Source organism: Schistocerca piceifrons, chromosome 7 (assembly GCF_021461385.2).
Source record: "Schistocerca piceifrons isolate TAMUIC-IGC-003096 chromosome 7, iqSchPice1.1, whole genome shotgun sequence".
Taxonomy (NCBI): Eukaryota; Metazoa; Arthropoda; class Insecta; order Orthoptera; family Acrididae; genus Schistocerca; species Schistocerca piceifrons.
The window spans coordinates 276781370-276801953 of NC_060144.1; positions in this window are offsets into that span (position 1 = coordinate 276781370).

The following is a 20584-nucleotide window of genomic DNA, read 5'->3' on the forward strand; positions in this document are numbered from 1 at the left end:
AGTGAAAAGATATTGCTTCAAGTTCACCCTAAGTCCTCGGTACCGAAGAAATAAAATAAAAAGTAGCAAACGATGTACGCAGGTCCATACACAATTGTCGATGTACGCATGAGGGTAGTTATCTGGTAGTGCAGAGAAACAAGACGATAAGGGACTTATACCTCCACATTGTTGCTAGTTTTCTGCAATCGCACTTGCTAACATCGGCTACAGAAAGGTAAATAGTCTAATAACATAGAAACGTAAATCATTTTGTTAGTGCTGCGTTACTGAATAAGTTGTTTGACCTTTTTTTATTAATTGTTTAGTAGAAGTCGTGCTTCTAGTAAGATAAGTTTCTGTGGTTGATTTGTCTACTAGGTAGCTACTTCGATAGGAAACTGTTTGCTAAGCTTAGTGCAAAAAGTCCATTTCGGAGAAAGTATAGGCATTGGTGTCATTATAAATCGATTAGATAAGCAGGATTGGATAGTTTACATGGGAGCGACAAAAATTTTTGTCCAACTGACGCAGCTCATTGAGAAGATAATGCGCAGAGAAGTTTCCTTATTGCCTATTTGTTAACGGAAAATTGGTTAACGACACGTGTCAATGACTACAAAAAGTGATTTGAGAGCTTTTTAATGACTATAAAAAGTGATTTGAGAGCTTATCGCGACCATAAAAGACGAATGCAAATTCCTTTGTAAGGTAGCTCTCATCTAATGTCGTTCTGTTCTTTAGAACTCATGTGTGTTAATTAATTTGTGAGCAATTACCAGAAGGACATGCGTACTGCAATCGATAAGAAAGACAGAACACAACCTTTGAGTATTGTGACTCGTTAGTTTTGTGTGATACAGACTATTTTCAGACCCAAATTGTAAATAATAAATACGCCATAAATCTTTCTAACGTTAAGTTCAAATGAGGACTGCTGTAGAAGCAATTACTGACGTGTGGGAGAAATGTAGATAACGTGTGTTGGTTACATACTGTGAAGTATATGGTATGCTTCCTAGTTGTTAAAGACTATTAATGTAATGATTTCAGAATTATGGGTGAAATAAGGACTAAAAAAGCAACCATCGCTATAATGTAAATGGTAATTGTTATATAATAGTGGGCATTTGTGTGAAGTGAACTGCCTTAGCAACGATTACGTCAACGCTTTCGTGATTATACAACAACCATTCAGATGGGAACTTTATTTTATGTGAACAAACATTACGTTCATTTAGCTAAGCAGGGAGTGGTTACAATACTAGTGTTTACCACTGTGTATGAAATTGTACACAACAAGTACAATAGCAGTGAAGTCTAGACTTCTGTCAGCAACTTCATCTTAGTTGCGGCTCAGTCAATAGATGCACTCCTCGACACTATGCGATGACTGCAGCAAAGTGACGATACCTGTTCGTAACTGCTGGTGACTCGCTAATAACTTCAACTGTAACTGTAACAACTACTGGATACGTGGAACTGCTCGGCAACTGTGACAACTGGAAGTGGTCGAGTGATGGGGTGCGGCCGCTTAAATCTGTGGTCAGCGCCAGAATGACAAACTGCGAACTAATTGACAGGTGGTTTCAGCTCCCTCTTTGGAATGAGACATAACAGTTGGTGGATGGATTGGACGATTTCCTAGTTGTGTGGCGTAATCATAATAAGGTTCCTGTTAGGTGCGACAGGTAATAATCATATGCTGCCAAATCGTAGACACACTATCTTCTGTTTCACAGTTCACGGACTTAGAAAACTTACAAGGGGACCGCGCCTGCTCGCTACCACAGATTTCGTCCAGATTTATGGTATACTCAGGGCCTGGACAGAAATGAAAGTGGCAGCTGTAGGAGCTCCAGGTGGCCAAGAGAAAAAAAATTGCATTTTCGGTGCGCATAGGACGAGGCATTAGCCGTTTGTGTTACAGTGGTTTTCATGCAGCGAGCGGTCTAGCGGAATCCGTAATCCGAAGAGCGCTGGGTCGAGTCCCTATGCGGAAACATTTTTAATTTAATCTTCAGCTTTTACGTTCAAATAAAGCGATATACTTCTCACTGTATTGTATCTATTAATATTTTCATTGAGAGCATGGAAAGAAAGAACAAAGGAAAATTTGCATTTGATAATAAATTTAAAGAAAGTGATTGTAAGACGTACACAAGAAAATCATATCAAAAATTAGATACTTTTATTATTTTACAATAGATGATATACATTTCCGGTGTGATACTTAATATAAAAGCAGGGGACGTAGTAATTTTCCCCACATCTTGCGCACGTTGCAAACATCGCACTTCTACAGTTACATTCTTGTTTTAAATGGCATAAAGAAAAACAATCTTGGTTTGCATTTAGAACAGTTATCTGTCATTACACAGTTTGGTACCAGACCATGTATAATGCTGTATTTCGCCAGGATTTGACGAGGGTCGCTCGTGATGTACAGTGGAATATACCGGGTGATCAAAAAGTCAGTATAAATTTGAAAACTTAATAAACCAATGAATAATGTAGACAGAGAGTTAAAAATTGACACACATGCTTGGAATGACATGGGGTTTTATTAGAAAAGAAAGTTCACAAAATGTCCGACAGTTGGCGCTGGACAGCAAAACGTCAGTGACTGCGCATGACAATCGTGTATAAAAGGTAATGAGAGAGAGAATCAGATGCGCCAGCAGGCGCAGCATGTTGACGTTACCTGAAAAGGCGCTTTTAGTGAAGCTGTATTATCAGAATGGGGAATGTGCTAGTTCAGCGTTACGATCCTGTCACCATAAGAAGGGGATTCGAACGGGTAAAGGTTCGTTGACAAATGCAGCTGTGGCGAGAATGATTTCGAAGTTCGAAGCCACGGGTTGTTTAGACGATAGACCCCGTAGTGGCCGACCGATACAAGGCGTAATGCTGCTGAGACAGTTCAGGAAGAAACGGAGAGTGTAGCGGGTTCGTCTATGCACGGGGAAGTCAGTCGCACGTCGCACCGGCATTCCATACACTACTGTTTCATTGGCACTTAGGCGTACCCTCCGGTGCTATCCGTACAAAATCCATCGGCATCATGAACTGTTACCTGGCGGTTTAGTGAAGCAGAGGGCATTTGCGGTTGGGCGTTTCAAAAGATGGCGGAAGATGACGATTGGTTGAATAACTTGTTGTGGACCGACGAAGCTCACTTCATGCTCCGAGGGTCTGTCAACGCCCACAACTGCAGAATTTGGACTACTGAAAATCCTAGAACTATCGTGGAAACTCCATTGCACTACGAGAAAGTCACGGTATGGGTTGGATTTACCACATCTACCGTTATCGGGTCTTTTTTCTTCGAGGAAATGCGTGATTATGGTTTTCTAACTGCTACCGTGACGGTTGGGAGGTACGCCGATAAGTTACAGAATCGCATCATCCCCAGCCTGGCTGATAAGCTCCTGCTGGAACGTACGATGTTTATGCAGGATGGTGCTCCACCCCATATTGCTAGACGCGTGAAAGATCTCTTGCGAGCGTCGTTTGGTGATGATCGTGTGTTCAGCCGCCACTTTCGTCATGCTCGGCCTCCCAGGTCCCCAGACCTCAGTCCGTGCGATTATTGGCTTTGGGGTTACCTGAAGTCGCAAGTTTATCGTGATCGACCGACACCTCTAGGGATGCTGAAAGACAACATCCGACGCCAGTGCCTCACCGTAACTCCGGACATGCTTTACAGTGCTGTTCACAACATTATTCCTCGACTACAGCTATTGTTGAGGAATGATGGTGGACATATTGAGCATTTGCTGTAAAGAACATCATCTTTGCTTTGTCTTACTTTGTTATGCTAATTATTGCTATTCTGATCAGATGAAGCGCTATCTGTCGGACATTTTTTGAAGTTTTTTTGTTTCTAATAAAACCTCATGTCATTCCAAGCATGTGTTTCAATTTGTACCTCTCTATCTACATTATTCCGTGATTTATTCAGTTTTCAAATTTATACTGACTTTTTGATCACCCGGTATATTAATGCAGGCTTCTCGGGATGTAATTGTTTGCTCTCTCAATGAGATAAGACCAGTTTTGTAAGATTTTTACGGAATTCTTTACTTGAAGTTAAAAACATGCAACGCAAGGCTGCACTGATGGAGTACATTTGGGAGGAAACACTTTAATATTGCACTATGGCAGCCCTTCATCTTGAAAAATCTCGTCGTAGAATTGTCTGTTTCTGTGTCCTCGACGTGATTCAATTAGCAGAACATTTTCTTCTGTTTGTACGGCTTCAGCACAGCAGCCAAAACCTTTCTTATATAGCTGTTGTAAATTTCACATTTTCTTCTGTTTGTAGGGCTTCAGCACAGCAGCCAAAACGTTTCTTATATAGCTGTTGTAAATTTCGCAGATTTCGATGAAGTAATGACAATATTTCTGTATTTTTCCGCGTACTCGTCTACCGTTCTTTGTTTCCTCGGTCCAAAGATTTCCTTCGCTTTTCGTTTTCATGTTGTCTAAGAAAATATTTATAAATACAGTACACTGAGAAACATTTCGCTTTACTTACACTGTAAGTAACGTTTAAATTATAATAAAAACAGTTCCACAAAGGACTCGAAACCAGTATCTCGGATTACCGTTCTGCACTCTTTATGTTGCTCCACCCGTTGCCCGACCCACGCCAAAAATGCTGTTTTCTCTCTAACGCTTGGTCATATGCAGATCCCACTTCCAGCACTTTAATTTCTAGTCAAGTCCTGCACATACTAAAAATATGGAGGAAATAGATCATGATGAGTAGGCGCCATCTCCTCGTTGAACATCTGTTCTGTATTAACTGAAACGTTCAGTTTTCTTCCTTAATTAACAACGTCGCTACCATTTTGTTCCGTTTCATGCATGGTGACAATGTTCACTATATCCTGCTTGTTACAACTCACATTGACACATAATTTGTACATTTGCTACATGATCTAAAATGTAGTAGTAGAGTTCACAATTTCTGTACCAGGCTCTACTAAACAGTGTTGCTTGCAGTTCTACACGAAGCACCTCTACTGCAAATAGCTATTGCAGTCACAGAATTGCCAGGTTGATTTCTCGCACTCATTCGAAGACTGTGTGGGATTCGGTGTCCCGAAGAAGCTGTCGCCAGGTTATAGGTGTACTCGTTGTTGACTATGGCAGATTTTTAAACCTTTTCTTGTTTTTTTCTGAGCTCCACTGGTTCCAGAACGTACATTTATGCAGCTGGGATGTCTGCTGATAAGTTACAAGAATCCAACTTTAGCTTAACTTGAACGTTGTTTGTTAATACGAATCAACTGTCCATCTTTCAGAAAGGTTCAATTTCAACTTTTTTTTTCTTAATGGTGTAGGACAAAAGTTGGCTCTGCAAACCCATACCATGTATGCATCCTACCTGGTTCGTTACTCTCTACGGAGTAGCATCTGTGTTTACAGAGCCTGACAAAAAGCGTTGTTCACTTTAGCGATAATATTTCACTCATTATACTTAGAGTACTGTACCCTTACACCATTACTGATGCTTTGGCGTTTTAAGGTGATCTTCTAGCTACCTAAATATTGGGAACGTCCTAAGAGTGACGCGTTGTTAGCGGAGGATATGATTCCTTCTCTTTTTTTTAGGCAAAATTCTGTCATTATTTGTTCTTGAATTCTCTGTTTGAAACTCAAATTTTTCGTGAAAAGTCGGTCGCTGAAATTCTACAATGACTAATCTCTCCGTGTTGAGTAGCCACCTTAGCCGAAAAATACACTGTCTGCCTCAGCACGATAACTTTATCTGGTAGAAGTGGCATTCGGGTAACATTTATGGAAAAATGTTGGCAGCACCTTTAACCTTATACGCAATAGGGTGATTAACGTTACTGCGGTAAATATGCCTAAAAAGAGTAAGTGCTGATTCGAAATACGATAGTCTTTTCCACTTGTTGTTAAACATATTTAACGCTCTCCAAGACGTGTGATAGATAGTCTGGTTCTCAGATATCGAAATCCAGTGGAGACATAAATTTTCTTTTGTTTCCGCATATGAAATTTAAATGTGAGCTGCATGAATGTGATATGCGCTATTACGAACCTTCCAGGAAGAATTACTCTTTCCTGCTTCCGAAAACAGATGGCCCGCCCATGAATAACGCGGAATTACAAAACTTGTAGAACAGAGTGTCTCATTATTCATTCTTAATAGCGTAATTATACCACAGCACACACGAAAAAAACTGACATTAGTTTCGTAAGTAATTTCATTGAAACTACTCAGACGAACGCACAAGGGACGAAAAGCTTATCTAGATGCTCATACATAGGAAATATTAAAAGATTGTATTAGAAAATGTTTAAAGGATTTTAACAGATGTGTTTAATTACGCGCATTGCTCGCTAGTGCACTTTTGTCTTTCTGTAAACATGTCACTGAGAGTCCTAACAATTAAATGACCTTTTTGGCATCTTAGTACTTACATTTCAGCTGGAACACCAGTTCCTATAAGAGGATTTGAAAAATTCATTTTTTTGCAGCGTGAAGTGTTTAGCACCACTGAATTCTTTATTCATGGCTGCGACAGTGTAAGCTTGTGTTAAGCACCTTTCTCTCTAGGGATTAATGTGATATATTCATCTGCGAAGCGTTGGCAGACGTCGCCAGCGACTCAGTTTACTATTTCGTGTCTGCTACTGCGTCCTTTTTTTTTCGTGAAGCAGTGCTGCGATGTGGGAATGTCGTAATGATGTGGCTTGAAAAGCTAGACACAACTGTTGTCAGTGTTCAATGAATAATAATGAAAACGGGTCAGGGAAAGGAATAATAATGAAAGAAACATTCCATCGAATTTTTCGTATTAAAGAGGAAAAAACTGTTTATTCTCTTTTATCGTAGTTTTACCTCCAATTCCCCGTATTTATTGTCGTTTCAATTGCCTACTTTCAATCGATTTCAAACAGGAAAGTCTGACTTTCAGGTGCATAAGATGGTAAGCGTCATTTTGTACATTTGGTGTGTCTAAATTGCTACTTCAGAGAATAATTAGGTTTTATTCTCTATAATTGGATATTTACTCGCAGAAATCCTCATTTATTTTGCAACTGACAAGTTACTGAAGGAATATTGACCAAACATTACAAACGTAGATTACATCGGAGAAAACGTAGATAAACATGTAGAAAATATGTAAGGCTTAACTTTCAAATGGTTACACCTTGAACAGAAAAACAACTCGCTTTGCAAAGGCCGTGAGATTAAGACTAACTGTCCGTCTTATATGTAAGACAGCCTAAAACTACTTGTTAAATAGCTGCAGTAATTTTGGCCAGCATACGTATCGCATTGTGATAAGAATCATGCCCAAGGAGTCACACGTTGAGGTAAAATCTTTTGGGCATCAGAACAGAACTATCCATATCAAACGCTGTTTCACAGAGGAAGATAGGGCTGTAGTTCCTGTTTTAAGGCGTCGCACGAACGACAAAATGACACAGATCGAAATAAGTGACTGTGGGATATAAAAGCAAATGAAATAGCTCAACAGAGGAAAGGCCACTCGACCTGACGTGTACCAGTTTGGTTCTACATCCATAAGCGAAAGAACTGGCCCCTCTTCCAGCAGTAGTGTGCCAAATGTCTCTAGACGAGCGAAGTGTTCCTAATTATTGGTAAAAAGCATAGGTCAATCCAGTGTTTAAGAAGGGTAGTCGTACAGATGCACATATGTACAGGCCTATATCACCGACGCCAGTCTGTTGAAGGAAATCTTCTCTGTAGTAAACAACATGGGTTCGGAAAACACGAGCCCCATAAAACAGTAGATACAGGCGGCCAGGCAGACTTCGTGGTCCTTGACTTCCTGAAGTCATTCAATACGGTTCCACATTGCCGCCTAGTGAAGCAAATAGGAGCGTATGGAATACCAGGCTAACTGCGTGATTGCATTGAAGAGTTTCTATTAAACATAATACCGCATGACATTCTCAGGAAGTGTTACAGGACTTAATTTTTTTTGAGCCATCAGTCTTCTGACTGATGCGGACTAGCACGAATTCCTCTCCTGGGCTAACCTCTTAATCTCAGAATAGCACTTGCAACCTACGTCCTCAATTAGTTTTCACAATATAGAGAATCGACCTAATAGATAATGTAGGAAGTTCTGTGAAGCTTATCATGAATGACGTTGTTGTACACTAGAAGTCGCACCGCTAGAAAGTTGTAGTGAAATGAAGGAAGAGGATAGATGATTGGTGCAGGTAGTGCCAATTGACAAGTCAACAGAAACAAGTGTAACACACTGTGTGTACATAGACAGAATGTCCCATTATTGTAAGCTTGCAATATTGCAGAACAATCATTGGAAGCAGTTACTTCAGCAAGATACCGAGAGTATGCGTACATAATGATTAGTAACGGAAGGACCTCATAAAATTAATCATGGGTAAGGCAGATGGCCGGTCGGTGTGGCCGAGCAGTTCTAGGCGCTTCCGTCTGCAACCACGCGACCGCTACCGTCGCGGGTTCGAATCGTGCCTCGGGTATGGATGTGTGTGATATTCTTAGGTTAGTTAGGTTTAAGTAGGTCTAAGTTCTAGGGGACTGATGACCTCAGCTGTTAAGTCCCATATTACTCAGAGCCATTTGAACCATTTTGTAAGGCAGATGCCAGTCTGAGATTGTTTATAAGAATCGTCAGGATACGTAGTCTGTCAACAAAGGAGGTAGCTTACAAAATACTAATTCAACCAATACTTGAAAAAGTTATTACTTGCTGTGGCCGCCCACTTCGGACATTGTAGCGCCTACTGCATCGGCATCACACTTCACGTCCAACTATCACAGGATGCCTGCATCACAGGGCGTATATTCACCAGGAAAACCTATGTCGTCTGTGTTCACAAAACGAATACTTACCAGCGGCCACAACGCAAGACAACACCAGGTCTCCACCAACGTCCGCCAGGGACCGCTACCCGATCGCGGAGCCTGCAGAACAGCTTCACCAGAGGTCGCAGCTAGCCCAGGAACTACTTTTCTACGCCAGTCACGTGATCGAAAATATTTCCGGCAGATACATCCGCCAACGGGCTTTATAAGGTGACACACTGCTGGCAAAATGCAGTTCGATGCACCGCTTGGAAGGATACAGAGCTGCCGCCTCTTGTGGCCGGTTGATCTCTTAGTGTAGTCAATTAACCCTTGATGTTGTAGAATTGTTTATTGTGTTCGCTCCCCGTGAAGATTCGGGTCTTTTCTGTTATTATTGTTTGTTATTTTGTATTTGTGTCGATTCGCAGTTGGGGTCGAGTTGGCTGTTACTTTGGAGATTTTATTATTGTTTTGTTTTCGTGAGTCCGATAAATAGTTTTGGGACTTGTGTTTTCCGTTTTTATATTCTGCTAGCGCAGATATTTCATTACTCGTTACTGTGAGATCCCTAGCAGATAGAATTGATGGAGGAAAGATAGTAGATGCAGCAAAGAGCTCCACGTTTAGTTTCAGGTTGAATTACTAAGTGTGAAAGCGCCACGGAGATTTTCTGCCAACCTCAGTGGTAGATGTTGCAAGAGAAGTTTTCTGCATCATGGTGTGGCTTACTGTTAAATTTCCTAGAGCATACGTACCTGGAAGCTTCCTCCAAGACATAGATCTCGAAAAGACCTCGAAAATGAAATAGGAGAAATCTGGCCACACACAGCTTTTCATTATCTTTGTTCCCGCAAATGTGACACTGCTACTCTCCGTCACACACCGTAAGGTGGCTTGCGGGGTATAGATGTAGATGTAGATCTTCTTGAGGAGTCAACTGGCTCTCTGGATGGCTGAACACTATTAAAAATCTTTCCTGAGTGCGCTTGTGACTATATACTCGCTTTTTTACGGAGAACATGAATTATTCGATAAAGACCTTGACTACCAATGGTGGACCACCATTACGAATAAACGGTGATGGCAGATAGTGAAAGAGAGGAGGAACACAAACAATTATAAGGAAGCCACCTCGTACGCACAACAATAATATTTTGATAAAATACTGTCGCTCTTGAACTACCTGGTATTCTACTTTACTCAATAGCGATAGCCTACCAATTATAGTCTGAAGATTTTTATCGAAATAACACTTCTTCGAAATATTGCTGGAGGCTAGCCAGGTATAAGTGGACATGACACAGATTTTTGGTCGTGTACAGTTACCCGGAGACAGCAGAACCTACTTAAGAAAATAACAACAGAGCGTTCCAAACGTCTCATTCGGTGGAAGCATAAAGAGGAGTATAAAAAAAAAGTATGAAAAAAAGTTACAAATAAAAATGCTTACCTTCAGCGGCAATGGACACGGAAAACGTCGATATGAGTGAAATGTTTACACCTCCCTTCGAAGGCTGGAGAACCAGCGCTGAAAAAAGGGAAATTTCTTGGTGATCAACCTTTCCTTTCCGGTTTCATGGCAGTGGCTTTATACCTGATTTTGTTAAGTTTATTACATGTGTGTCACCAATGAAAGCTACGACAAGTTTTAAAGAACGTTAACCAAACAATTTGTCAAGGAATTCAACACGCACGAAGGACTTAAATCACCTCATTTCTAACTGGATTACATCTTTACTGCAGACGTTCCTCTCATCTCTAGACTGGAAAAAGTGGATAGAATAAAGATTAATTATGCTGCAAAAGTATCAAATATCAATGTTCCGAAGCAAAAGTAGATGTACACGAATGTGGCGGACAACGTACTCAGGAAAGAAGCATTCCCAATTCAAAACGTGTAATGGTGAGTCTGTTATCTGCGGAAATACAGTGCAGAGCTAAGGTCTGAATTGCGCTACTACTCCGAAAAGTACGCGCTTAGAAGAGACCAGAATTCGTGAATACTATCGAATCATCCGCACTTTCTCTCCCATAGGTTGAGATGGAGAAAGAGAAGTAGCATGTATTCTAAGGAAAGGGAAACCATCCATGAACATCATAGAAGACGAGGAAAGGGACGTTCTTAATGATCTCTTCAGAAATCAAAGCATAGTGGTTACGAGAGGGAACAAGCGAAAGACAACCATTGCTACGGACGCAGTGGGTCATCACAAGAAGACACAATAGTTGTTCCTGGCAACAGAAGCTAAAATATGATCCACAATAGGGATGCAAGAGAAATGAGAAAAGAAAGAAATGATATCGGACTCCACAATTATCATCTCTATCACCGAAACTATGGAGCCCTTAAACACGTCATACGTATAATATTTGATACATAATGACGTTGGTTTGGTGCGGTACACAGTGAAAGCGATAAAATCTTATGCTTAAATGTAAGCACGTCATTTATCAGGAAGATTCCTGTGAAGGATTCCGAACGTTTTCTTAGAAATATTACATTCAGTGAGGGTATCCGCAAATTACACTATGGTGAGCTTCGAAGTGAGATCTTCATTTGCTAATATCCCAGCACCAGATACTGAGGATAGATTTCTCCAGACGAATTCTGCCTGCTCTAGAGCAACACCGTTCAGGTTTCTGTCCAGCTCGATGAAGTACAGGGCATGGTAAACGAAACCAGAAAAGAGAGAATACTAAAGGTCTGAATAATGATTTTCTTATTATCTGGGGATAATAACATTTCTGAAAGCACCCAGCATACATGTTTTCTGGTAGTGACGTACATGAGTAAAACGCGTGATGGGACTTCCAAAGACAAACCAGAAACGACCAGAATGATGCAGTTAATAATTCACTAGAGACTGTGGAGTCACATGGTTAAGAAACGACAAACCACATAGTAGAAGAACACAATTTACGGTCTCGCTTGCAGATTAGAATTTATCGTAGACCATTGCCAGACTGAAAGAATCCGTTATCAAGTTTCAAATGAAACCGCCACTTTTTCAAGGACGGAAGAATTTGCTTCTTAACGATTTCAAATTTGTTGATGAGTGCTCGCCATCGTGTCGGTTATTAATAAATTTTAATCTGCAAGTGAGACTATTTACTAAGTACTTTCGCTATCTGGATCGTTATCTGATCATAACTACGAGTTATTACACTTCACTGAACTACATCAAGCCTTTTCTCGTTTCCTATTTGTTCATTGGAAGGCCCATCTAGCACTTTTCCCACGTTAATCAGTACTGTGGAGAAATTTTATGTTGCGAGCCTTGAGAAAAGAGTCGAGCTGGAACTCAGAAGAGATTACCATTGAAGCCATTAGCACTGACCCTTTTCTCTTTTCTACTACCGCTTCTGAATTTCACTGGAATGCAGGGAAATCTGCACGGAGTTCCCAATTTACATCTTTCGCGATCAAATACACTCCTGGAAATGGAAAAAAGAACACATTGACACCGGTGTGTCAGACCCACCATACTTGCTCCGGACACTGCGAGAGGGCTGTACAAGCAATGATCACACGCACGGCGCAGCGGACACACCAGGAACCGCGGTGTTGGCCGTCGAATGGCGCTAGCTGCGCAGCATTTGTGCACCGCCGCCGTCAGTGTCAGCCAGTTTGCCGTGGCATACGGAGCTCCATCGCAGTCTTTAACACTGGTAGCATGCCGCGACAGCGTGGACGTGAACCGTATGTGCAGTTGACGGACTTTGAGCGAGGGCGTATAGTGGGCATGCGGGAGGCCGGGTGGACGTACCGCCGAATTGCTCAACACGTGGGGCGTAAGGTCTCCACAGTACATCGATGTTGTCGCCAGTGGTCGGCACATGCCCGTCGACCTGGGACCGGACCGCAGCGACGCACGGATGCACGCCAAGACCGTAGGATCCTACGCAGTGCCGTAGGGGACCGCACCGCCACTTCCCAGCAAATTAGGGACACTGTTGCTCCTGGGGTATCGGCGAGGACCATTCGCAACCGTCTCCATGAAGCTGGGCAACGGTCCCGCACACCGTTAGGCCGTCTTCCGCTCACGCCCCAACATCGTGCAGCCCGCCTCCAGTGGTGTCGCGACAGGCGTGAATGGAGGGACGAATGGAGACGTGTCGTCTTCAGCGATTAGAGTCGCTTCTGCCTTGGTGCCAATGATGGTCGTATGCGTGTTTGGCGCCGTGCAGGTGAGCGCCACTATCAGGACTGCATACGACCGAGGCACACAGGGCCAACACCCGGCATCATGGTGTGGGGAGCGATCTCCTACACTGGCCGTACACCACTGGTGATCGTCGAGGGGACACTGAATAGTGCACGGTACATCCAAACCGTCATCGAACCCATCGTTCTACCATTCCTAGACCGGCAAGGGAACTTGCTGTTCCAACAGGACAATGCACGTCCGCATGTATCCCGTGCCACCCAACATGCTCTAGAAGGTGTAAGTCAACTACCCTGGCCAGCAAGATCTCCGGATCTGTCCCCCATTGAGCATGTTTGGGACTGGATGAAGCGTCGTCTCACCGGTCTGCACGTCCAGCACGAACGCTGGTCCAACTGAGGCGTCAGGTGGAAATGGCATGGCAAGCCGTTCCACAGGACTATATTCAGCATCTCTACGATCGTCTCCATGGGAGAATAGCAGCCTGCATTGCTGCGAAAGGTGGATATACACTGTACTAGTGCCGACATTGTGCATGCTCTGTTGCCTGTGTCTATGTGCCTGTGGTTCTGTCAGTGTGATCATGTGATGTATCTGACCCCAGGAATGTGTCAATAAAGTTTCCCCTTCCTGGGACAATGAATTCACGGTGTTCTTATTTCAATTTCCAGGAGTGTATAAAGAATTTGTGTCCGCAGCTCGTGGTTGTGCGGTAGCGTTCTCGCTTCCCACGCCCGGGTTACCGGGTTCGATTCCCGGCGGGGTCAGGGATTTTCTCTGCCTCGTGATGACTGGGTGTTGTGTGATGTTCTTAGGTTAGTTAGGTTTAAGTGGATCTAAGTTCTAGGGGACTGATGACCGTAGATCTTAAGTCGCATAGTGCTCAGAGCCATTTGAACGAATTTAAAGAATTTGTGCTGATTTCATAATAACATCAGTAGCCGTCCGTGGGTATCGCGTGTACCGGTGAAACGGGTGATTGAGGGTTGCAATTATTTATGCCTGACAAATCGAGGCATTTATCTTAAAGACATATGATGTTTAACAGCATGATACCACGTAGCTAATTCCACTGATGTTACTAATTTTCCCTATTTAAATGAATTTGAAACAAAGTAACTGTCCATTATTTTAGTGCTTGCAGAATACACCTTTGATTTATGGTTAGTGATAGTTGATGCCAGGTAGTTATAATTAAAGTGAGGCTACTCGCAGAGTTACATTGTGGACTGTTATTATCGTATGTCAGTGAAACTTGGTACGTATTCAAATGCGCAAACGATTTACGCTGGGAAAAATTAGCTCCAATTTTGGCCAGCAGATGCAAATATGGCGCTCTGAATGCAAGAAAGACGTCCAGAAATGGTACCACATATAATGGATTAGGAACGGGACATGGACAGAAAATGTCAAATAAGTGAGAAAGACCTCTTACACTATTTTTTCAGTATGAGCACCGGAGACGTCGACGAATTGCTATACAGCGCTATATTTTCACCTGGTAGCCAAAATTGGAACTAATTTTTTCCAGCATACATCGATTCCACGTTAACGCATTGTCATATCAATCTAATTTCGCTGCCATGCAATAATTACAGCCCACACTGGATCTCTGTGAATAGCTGCACTTTAATAGTAAAGCGATCTGGTATTTGCTCTTCCTCCATTTGCAACGGAATCATAACACATATTACACATTCTTCTTCATACTCACTTATTTATCCTTTTATGAAGAAACATTTTCTGTATATTTTTCTTGGTTGAACGCTTCCTCTTTGCTACACTCCTGGAAATTGAAATAAGAACACCGTGAATTCATTGTCCCAGGAAGGGGAAACTTTATTGACACATTCCTGGGGTCAGATACATCACATGATCACACTGACAGAACCACAGGCACATAGACACAGGCAACAGAGCATGCACAATGTCGGCACTAGTACAGTGTATATCCACCTTTCGCAGCAATGCAGGCTGCTATTCTCCCATGGAGAAAATCGTAGAGATACTGGATGTAGTCCTGTGGAACGGCTTGCCATGCCATTTCCACCTGGCGCCTCAGTTGGACCAGCGTTCGTGCTGGACGTGCAGACCACGTGAGACGACGCTTCATCCAGTCCCAAACATGCTCAATGGGGGACAGATCTGGAGATCTTGCTGGCCAGGGTAGTTGACTTACACCTTCTAGAGCACGTTGGGTGGCACGGGACACATGCGGACGTGCATTGTCCTGTTGGAACAGCACGTTCCCTTGCCGGTCTAGGAATGGTAGAACGATGGGTTCGATGACGGTTTGGATGTACCGTTCACTATTCAGTGTCCCCTCGACGATCACCAGTGGTGTACGGCCAGTGTAGGAGATCGCTCCCCACACCATGATGCCGGGTGTTGGCCCTGTGTGCCTCGGTCGTATGCAGTCCTGATTGTGGCGCTCACCTGCACGGCGCCAAACACGCATACGACCATCATTGGCACAAAGGCAGAAGCGACTCTCATCGCTGAAGACGACACGTCTCCATTCGTCCCTCCATTCACGCCTGTCGCGACACCACTGGAGGCGGGCTGCACGATGTTGGGGCGTGAGCGGAAGACGGCCTAACGGTGTGTGGGACCGTAGCCCAGCTTCATGGAGACGGTTGCGAATGGTCCTCGCCGATACCCCAGGAGCAACAGTGTCCCTAATTTGCTGGGAAGTGGCGGTGCGGTCCCCTACGGCACTGCGTAGGATCCTACGGTCTTGGCGTGCATCCGTGCGTCGCTGCGGTCCGGTCCCAGGTCGACGGGCACGTGCACCTTCCGCCGACCACTGGCGACAACATCGATGTACTGTGGAGACCTCACGCCCCACGTGTTGAGCAATTCGGCGGTACGTCCACTCGGCCTCCCGCATGCCCACTATACGCCCTCGCTCAAAGTCCGTCAACTGCACATACGGTTCACGTCCACGCTGTCGCGGCATGCTACCAGTGTTAAAGACTGCGATGGAGCTCCATATGCCACGGCAAACTGGCTGACACTGACGGCGGCGGTGCACAAATGCTGCGCAGCCAGCGCCATTCGACGGCCAACACCGCGGTTCCTGGTGTGTCCGCTGTGCCGTGCGTGTGATCATTGCTTGTACAGCCCTCTCGCAGTGTCCGGAGCAAGTATGGTGGGTCTGAGACACCGGTGTCAATGTGTTCTTTTTTCCATTTCCAGGAGTGTATTTTCAGTTCACTTGAAACCATGAAACACTTTATTAACAAATAAACGGCGGTACGTCTCGGACAGAGAAACAGAGAACCACGGTGGTGCAAAGTTTATACTGAATTTTAAGGTAACGTACAATAATAGAGACCCAGCAGCGTTACTGTGCGATAGTACTTCCTAAGGGACTCAGTCAGATGCGGTAGTAAAAACTTTCGGTATGTAGCCCAATAGCTGCAAAGGCATGCAAGAATTTGGAGAAAAAAATAGATAGTATGAGAATATTTCTCTGAAATCCAAAATCCTCGACAAACTGCCGTCCCAGAAGTATTTTTCGGATAACCGATTTCTTTAATCTCAAACCGGGACTGTTCCGGAAAACCGGGACATGCGGAAAACTTAGCAAAGAGGTAATTCGTTTTCGTTGGCACGACTACTCGCTGGTAGGGTCCGTGCAGTTGTGTAATTGGCGCGCAGTTTGTTAAGCCGCTCCCGGCACGGGCGCACCTGGCGCCGAGCGCCCTTTCGCCCGGTGGGCCGCTCCCACAGCCTGTGAACTTGCCCGCGCTCTCACGCTCATTAATCTTGGCCGAGCTTGATTGGGATGTGCTGTAAATCGCATTTCGAGCCACCTAACTTCACGAATAATTTATATCTCAGCGGAGGAACGGGCGTTATTAATCCGATGTAGCTCGTACCGAAAGCGACGGCTGAGGCGGTACTACTGGTTGTTTTCGATGCTTAATGTTCTTCAGATAGTTAACCAGCGGACAACCAAAGAAATTCTTTTTAGAAATCGCATGGAAATTACCAATCAATTTCACTCAGCAATCATTTACTACCGACTGAGTCTTGAATTGTTACATAAAGGCAAGTGCAACCATTTTATAAATGATTAAAAGTGTAATTATTTGTTCCAAAAACAGATAACAATCTCTTTTGCAAGAGTTTCATCAATAGTGACGCATTTCACTCAGTAAGCCCCTCTTGAGATTACGTGTTATTAGTAAGAGCAATAACAGTGATATTCGCGAATCTGTCTAGTAATGGGATAGCTAAGCTATGGTGAGAAGTAAAGTAATTCACTTGCCTTGAAGAGCGGAGACCGTATTATTCACATTTCAAACCCACTGATATAATGACGTTACAGCGAAAACAGCAATCGTCAAATATAGTACAGGAAAGCCTCAAATAATAAATGAAAACCTCTAACTTAAAGGCTTAAAATGGCGACATTAATAAAAAATTAATCCCACCTAAGCTCAGGATTAGGAACCAAGAAAGAAGCTCACCAAACAATGGCACTATGCCGTGTGAAGATAGATTAGCGATCACAGGCATGTATCACAATGGTAAACAAATACTGCTCTAGACAATGTCTCTGCTGAAGAGAGTAGGCCGCAAGTGGAATTACGACTAAATGAAACTTAATCAAAGGGCCGAGTGACGACGCTGACAGTAGAAAGGAATTGGAATAAAATATATGCTAATCACAGGTACTAAAAATGATAGGATAGAATAGAGCTAAAAATTTTGGAATTAAACAAGTTGGAGCAGACATGCGAGTAGAAAATAGTTATTTCAGTGACTGCCGACTATTAAGAGGGACCGAAATGTCCGTATAAGTGAATAGGGAGAAGGAGAAAAGGACGAGACCATTTGAGGGAAAAGTATACAAGATGAAAACATATGGAGGGAGAGGCGGGAGGAAAAAGGTAAAAAGAACAAAAACTTAAAAAAAATTGTGGTAACGAGAAAACCGAATATCAAACCATGGCTTTAGGAGGCTAAAGGCCATAAAAGTATGAAGAAATACACAATTAGTTTTTTAGTGACCAATTGATCATTACGGCTTATTTTCCAATCACTTGAAAAATTTGGTTACTTCGAATCCTTCCAGAAGGAATGGTTTCCCCTTATTTACTACATCTAATATCTGGAGGGAACAGACCGCCCTTTCACAATGGCCAGAAGTCCTGATATCTTCAGCGAAAGAAGATTTATTTTTTAAGCGCCCATTGCAGTGAGAACGTGATCCCGAAACCTCATTTTACCCTAACCAACCTGTTAGTCCAATACATGTACGAAGGTACTGGTCACGAGTGAGTCTATAGACTTCTGATTTGGAAACAAAATCTTTGACCACCATGGCCTTAGAGGGGGTTGATGAGTCTATAACTACGTCATCGACCGGCAGTAAGATGATATAGATGCACTTACAAGGAGTACTGCGACTACTAGCTGTGATATTCTTATTGGCGGACTGCAAATGAAATATGTTATCTACTAAACTGGGACTATAGCAACTGAATAGGCGATGTACGAGGGACGTTCTGTACGTAATGCAACACATTTTTTTCTGAAAGCTGATTGGAATTATTCAGGATTCCAATACACCATATTTTCCTCACTGTTTCGCTACAGAATCCTTTTCCCAGCACATTCATTGATAAGGCATAAATACTTTTCGGCGGTAAAAGAATTATCAGAATCAAAGATAAAAATCTCATTCCCTTTTTCCATCCGATGAATACTTATGAAAGCCACGTTTCAGTAAAAAGTGCAACGTTAACACCTTAACTTCATGTGTTTCGAATTGTTGAGGTAGATATACATGTAACTACAAGCTGTCATGGATGAATTGACACTATTTGCAAGCATACGAAGTCCCTTTCATCCAAACTGTTGAAAAAATTTAAAAAATGCAAGACAGAGAGCTTTATTTATAGCATTTTATTATTACTACTGGTTCCAGTACTATACAATCTTGTCTGTATGTTGTTTTCCATATCATAATTGTGATGAGATAATATGACATGATTCTAATACCGACAAAATGGTGTATTACCGAAACCTGTAGTAATATTATAAACGTATTAATACAGATCTGTGCAATGCATTTTAAAAATACGTTAACAGTGTTGAAAATCACCTGCGGAAAAGGTCGTTTGAAGCAAGTTTGTAAAGACCTTGATTACGTTTAGATTACGTCATGCCCGAATAAAGATAATAAGCTAGTATTGACTTCTCAACGTGAGAAAAAAAGCAAAGTGATATACCGTGTAAAGATTAGGAAACAAAAATAAAAATAAATGAAAATTATTCACATTACAGCTGCTCAGTAAGCTGAAAATACAAGTACAGTAAGTGATTAGAAAGGCCAAGGAAGGGTATCTGAAACTTCTGTTAGACATTTGACATAAAAGCGTCTGCTACAGCTTTCTATGTCCCATGCATCCATGGTTTTCTAATGTCATCCAAATTGTTTCCCTGAGGACGTCGTCTCGGTTTCTTAATTCTTGGAATGTAGTTAAAGACTTACTCGGCTCTTCTACCATCTATATCGCACCCATACCAATTCACCTTCGTTACTGTTTAATTGCATCTCCAAATCAAGACTATTTTCTCATTCACTCGTTTTCGTACATCACCTCGTAATTTTCAACAAACATCAGTCAGCAACTGACACACAGACCTTCAGTTTTTTAAATAGTACTCTCAGTAACAATTCATATCCCACTGACACGAATCAAAACCGGTAACTAACACTGCTTATAAATTTCCAGTTCCAGACACATTAGATGCACAGTTAAGAAAGCTCCGTTCAATTTACTAAAAGCACTCCAACTTCTGTACGACTATTTTTAATCTTGAATTTGATTCTTTTCAAGTTCACTGTATCGCCTTCTTTTGATTTCCTATGTTAAAAATCGCATATGCATTTTTACGACTATTTTTCAAATTTCTAGCATTTTTCTGTGGGCTGATTACACATTTTAATCTTGTTATTCCTGTTATACCTTTATTCAAACTTGCTGTATTAAGCTCTTCCATGAGTTGTTTAAGTCAATTTATGTTAGAGGCAAGAAGCACAAGGGGTATTAGGAAAGTAAATTCTTACCGGCCGCGAAATGGAAACCCCAGAGAGAATCAAAAATGTTTTATTTGCAACAGTTGGCTACAGCTTTCAGCTACTTACCTACATAGTCGCCGCTCCGACTTAGACATTTGTCGTAGAATTGTACAAACTTTCCAATACGCTCACCATAGCAGGAGGCCGTCAGTGCTTTCCACTACTAATTTACGGGACTACGACTCGTTTCCTGTTCCAAAATGTTGTCTTCATAGCGAGTGGTTCATGTGAGCAGGAATGAAACTCAAAGGCAACCAATTACGGGCTGTATTATGAGTGATCAAACACTTCCCATCGAAAACGCTGCTTGAGTATCTTCATCGCCAGTCCTGAATGCGGCTGAGAATTGTCTTGAAGAAGGAAAAACATGACAGTTATGTTATGTGGGCTGCGTAACTGCAGGCAAAATCTCTCTCCAGGCCCTCATACTTGGCGGGAGACTCTATTTTCTAGGATCTTTACATGCTCACTGTGCGCTCATAACTGAAAAGA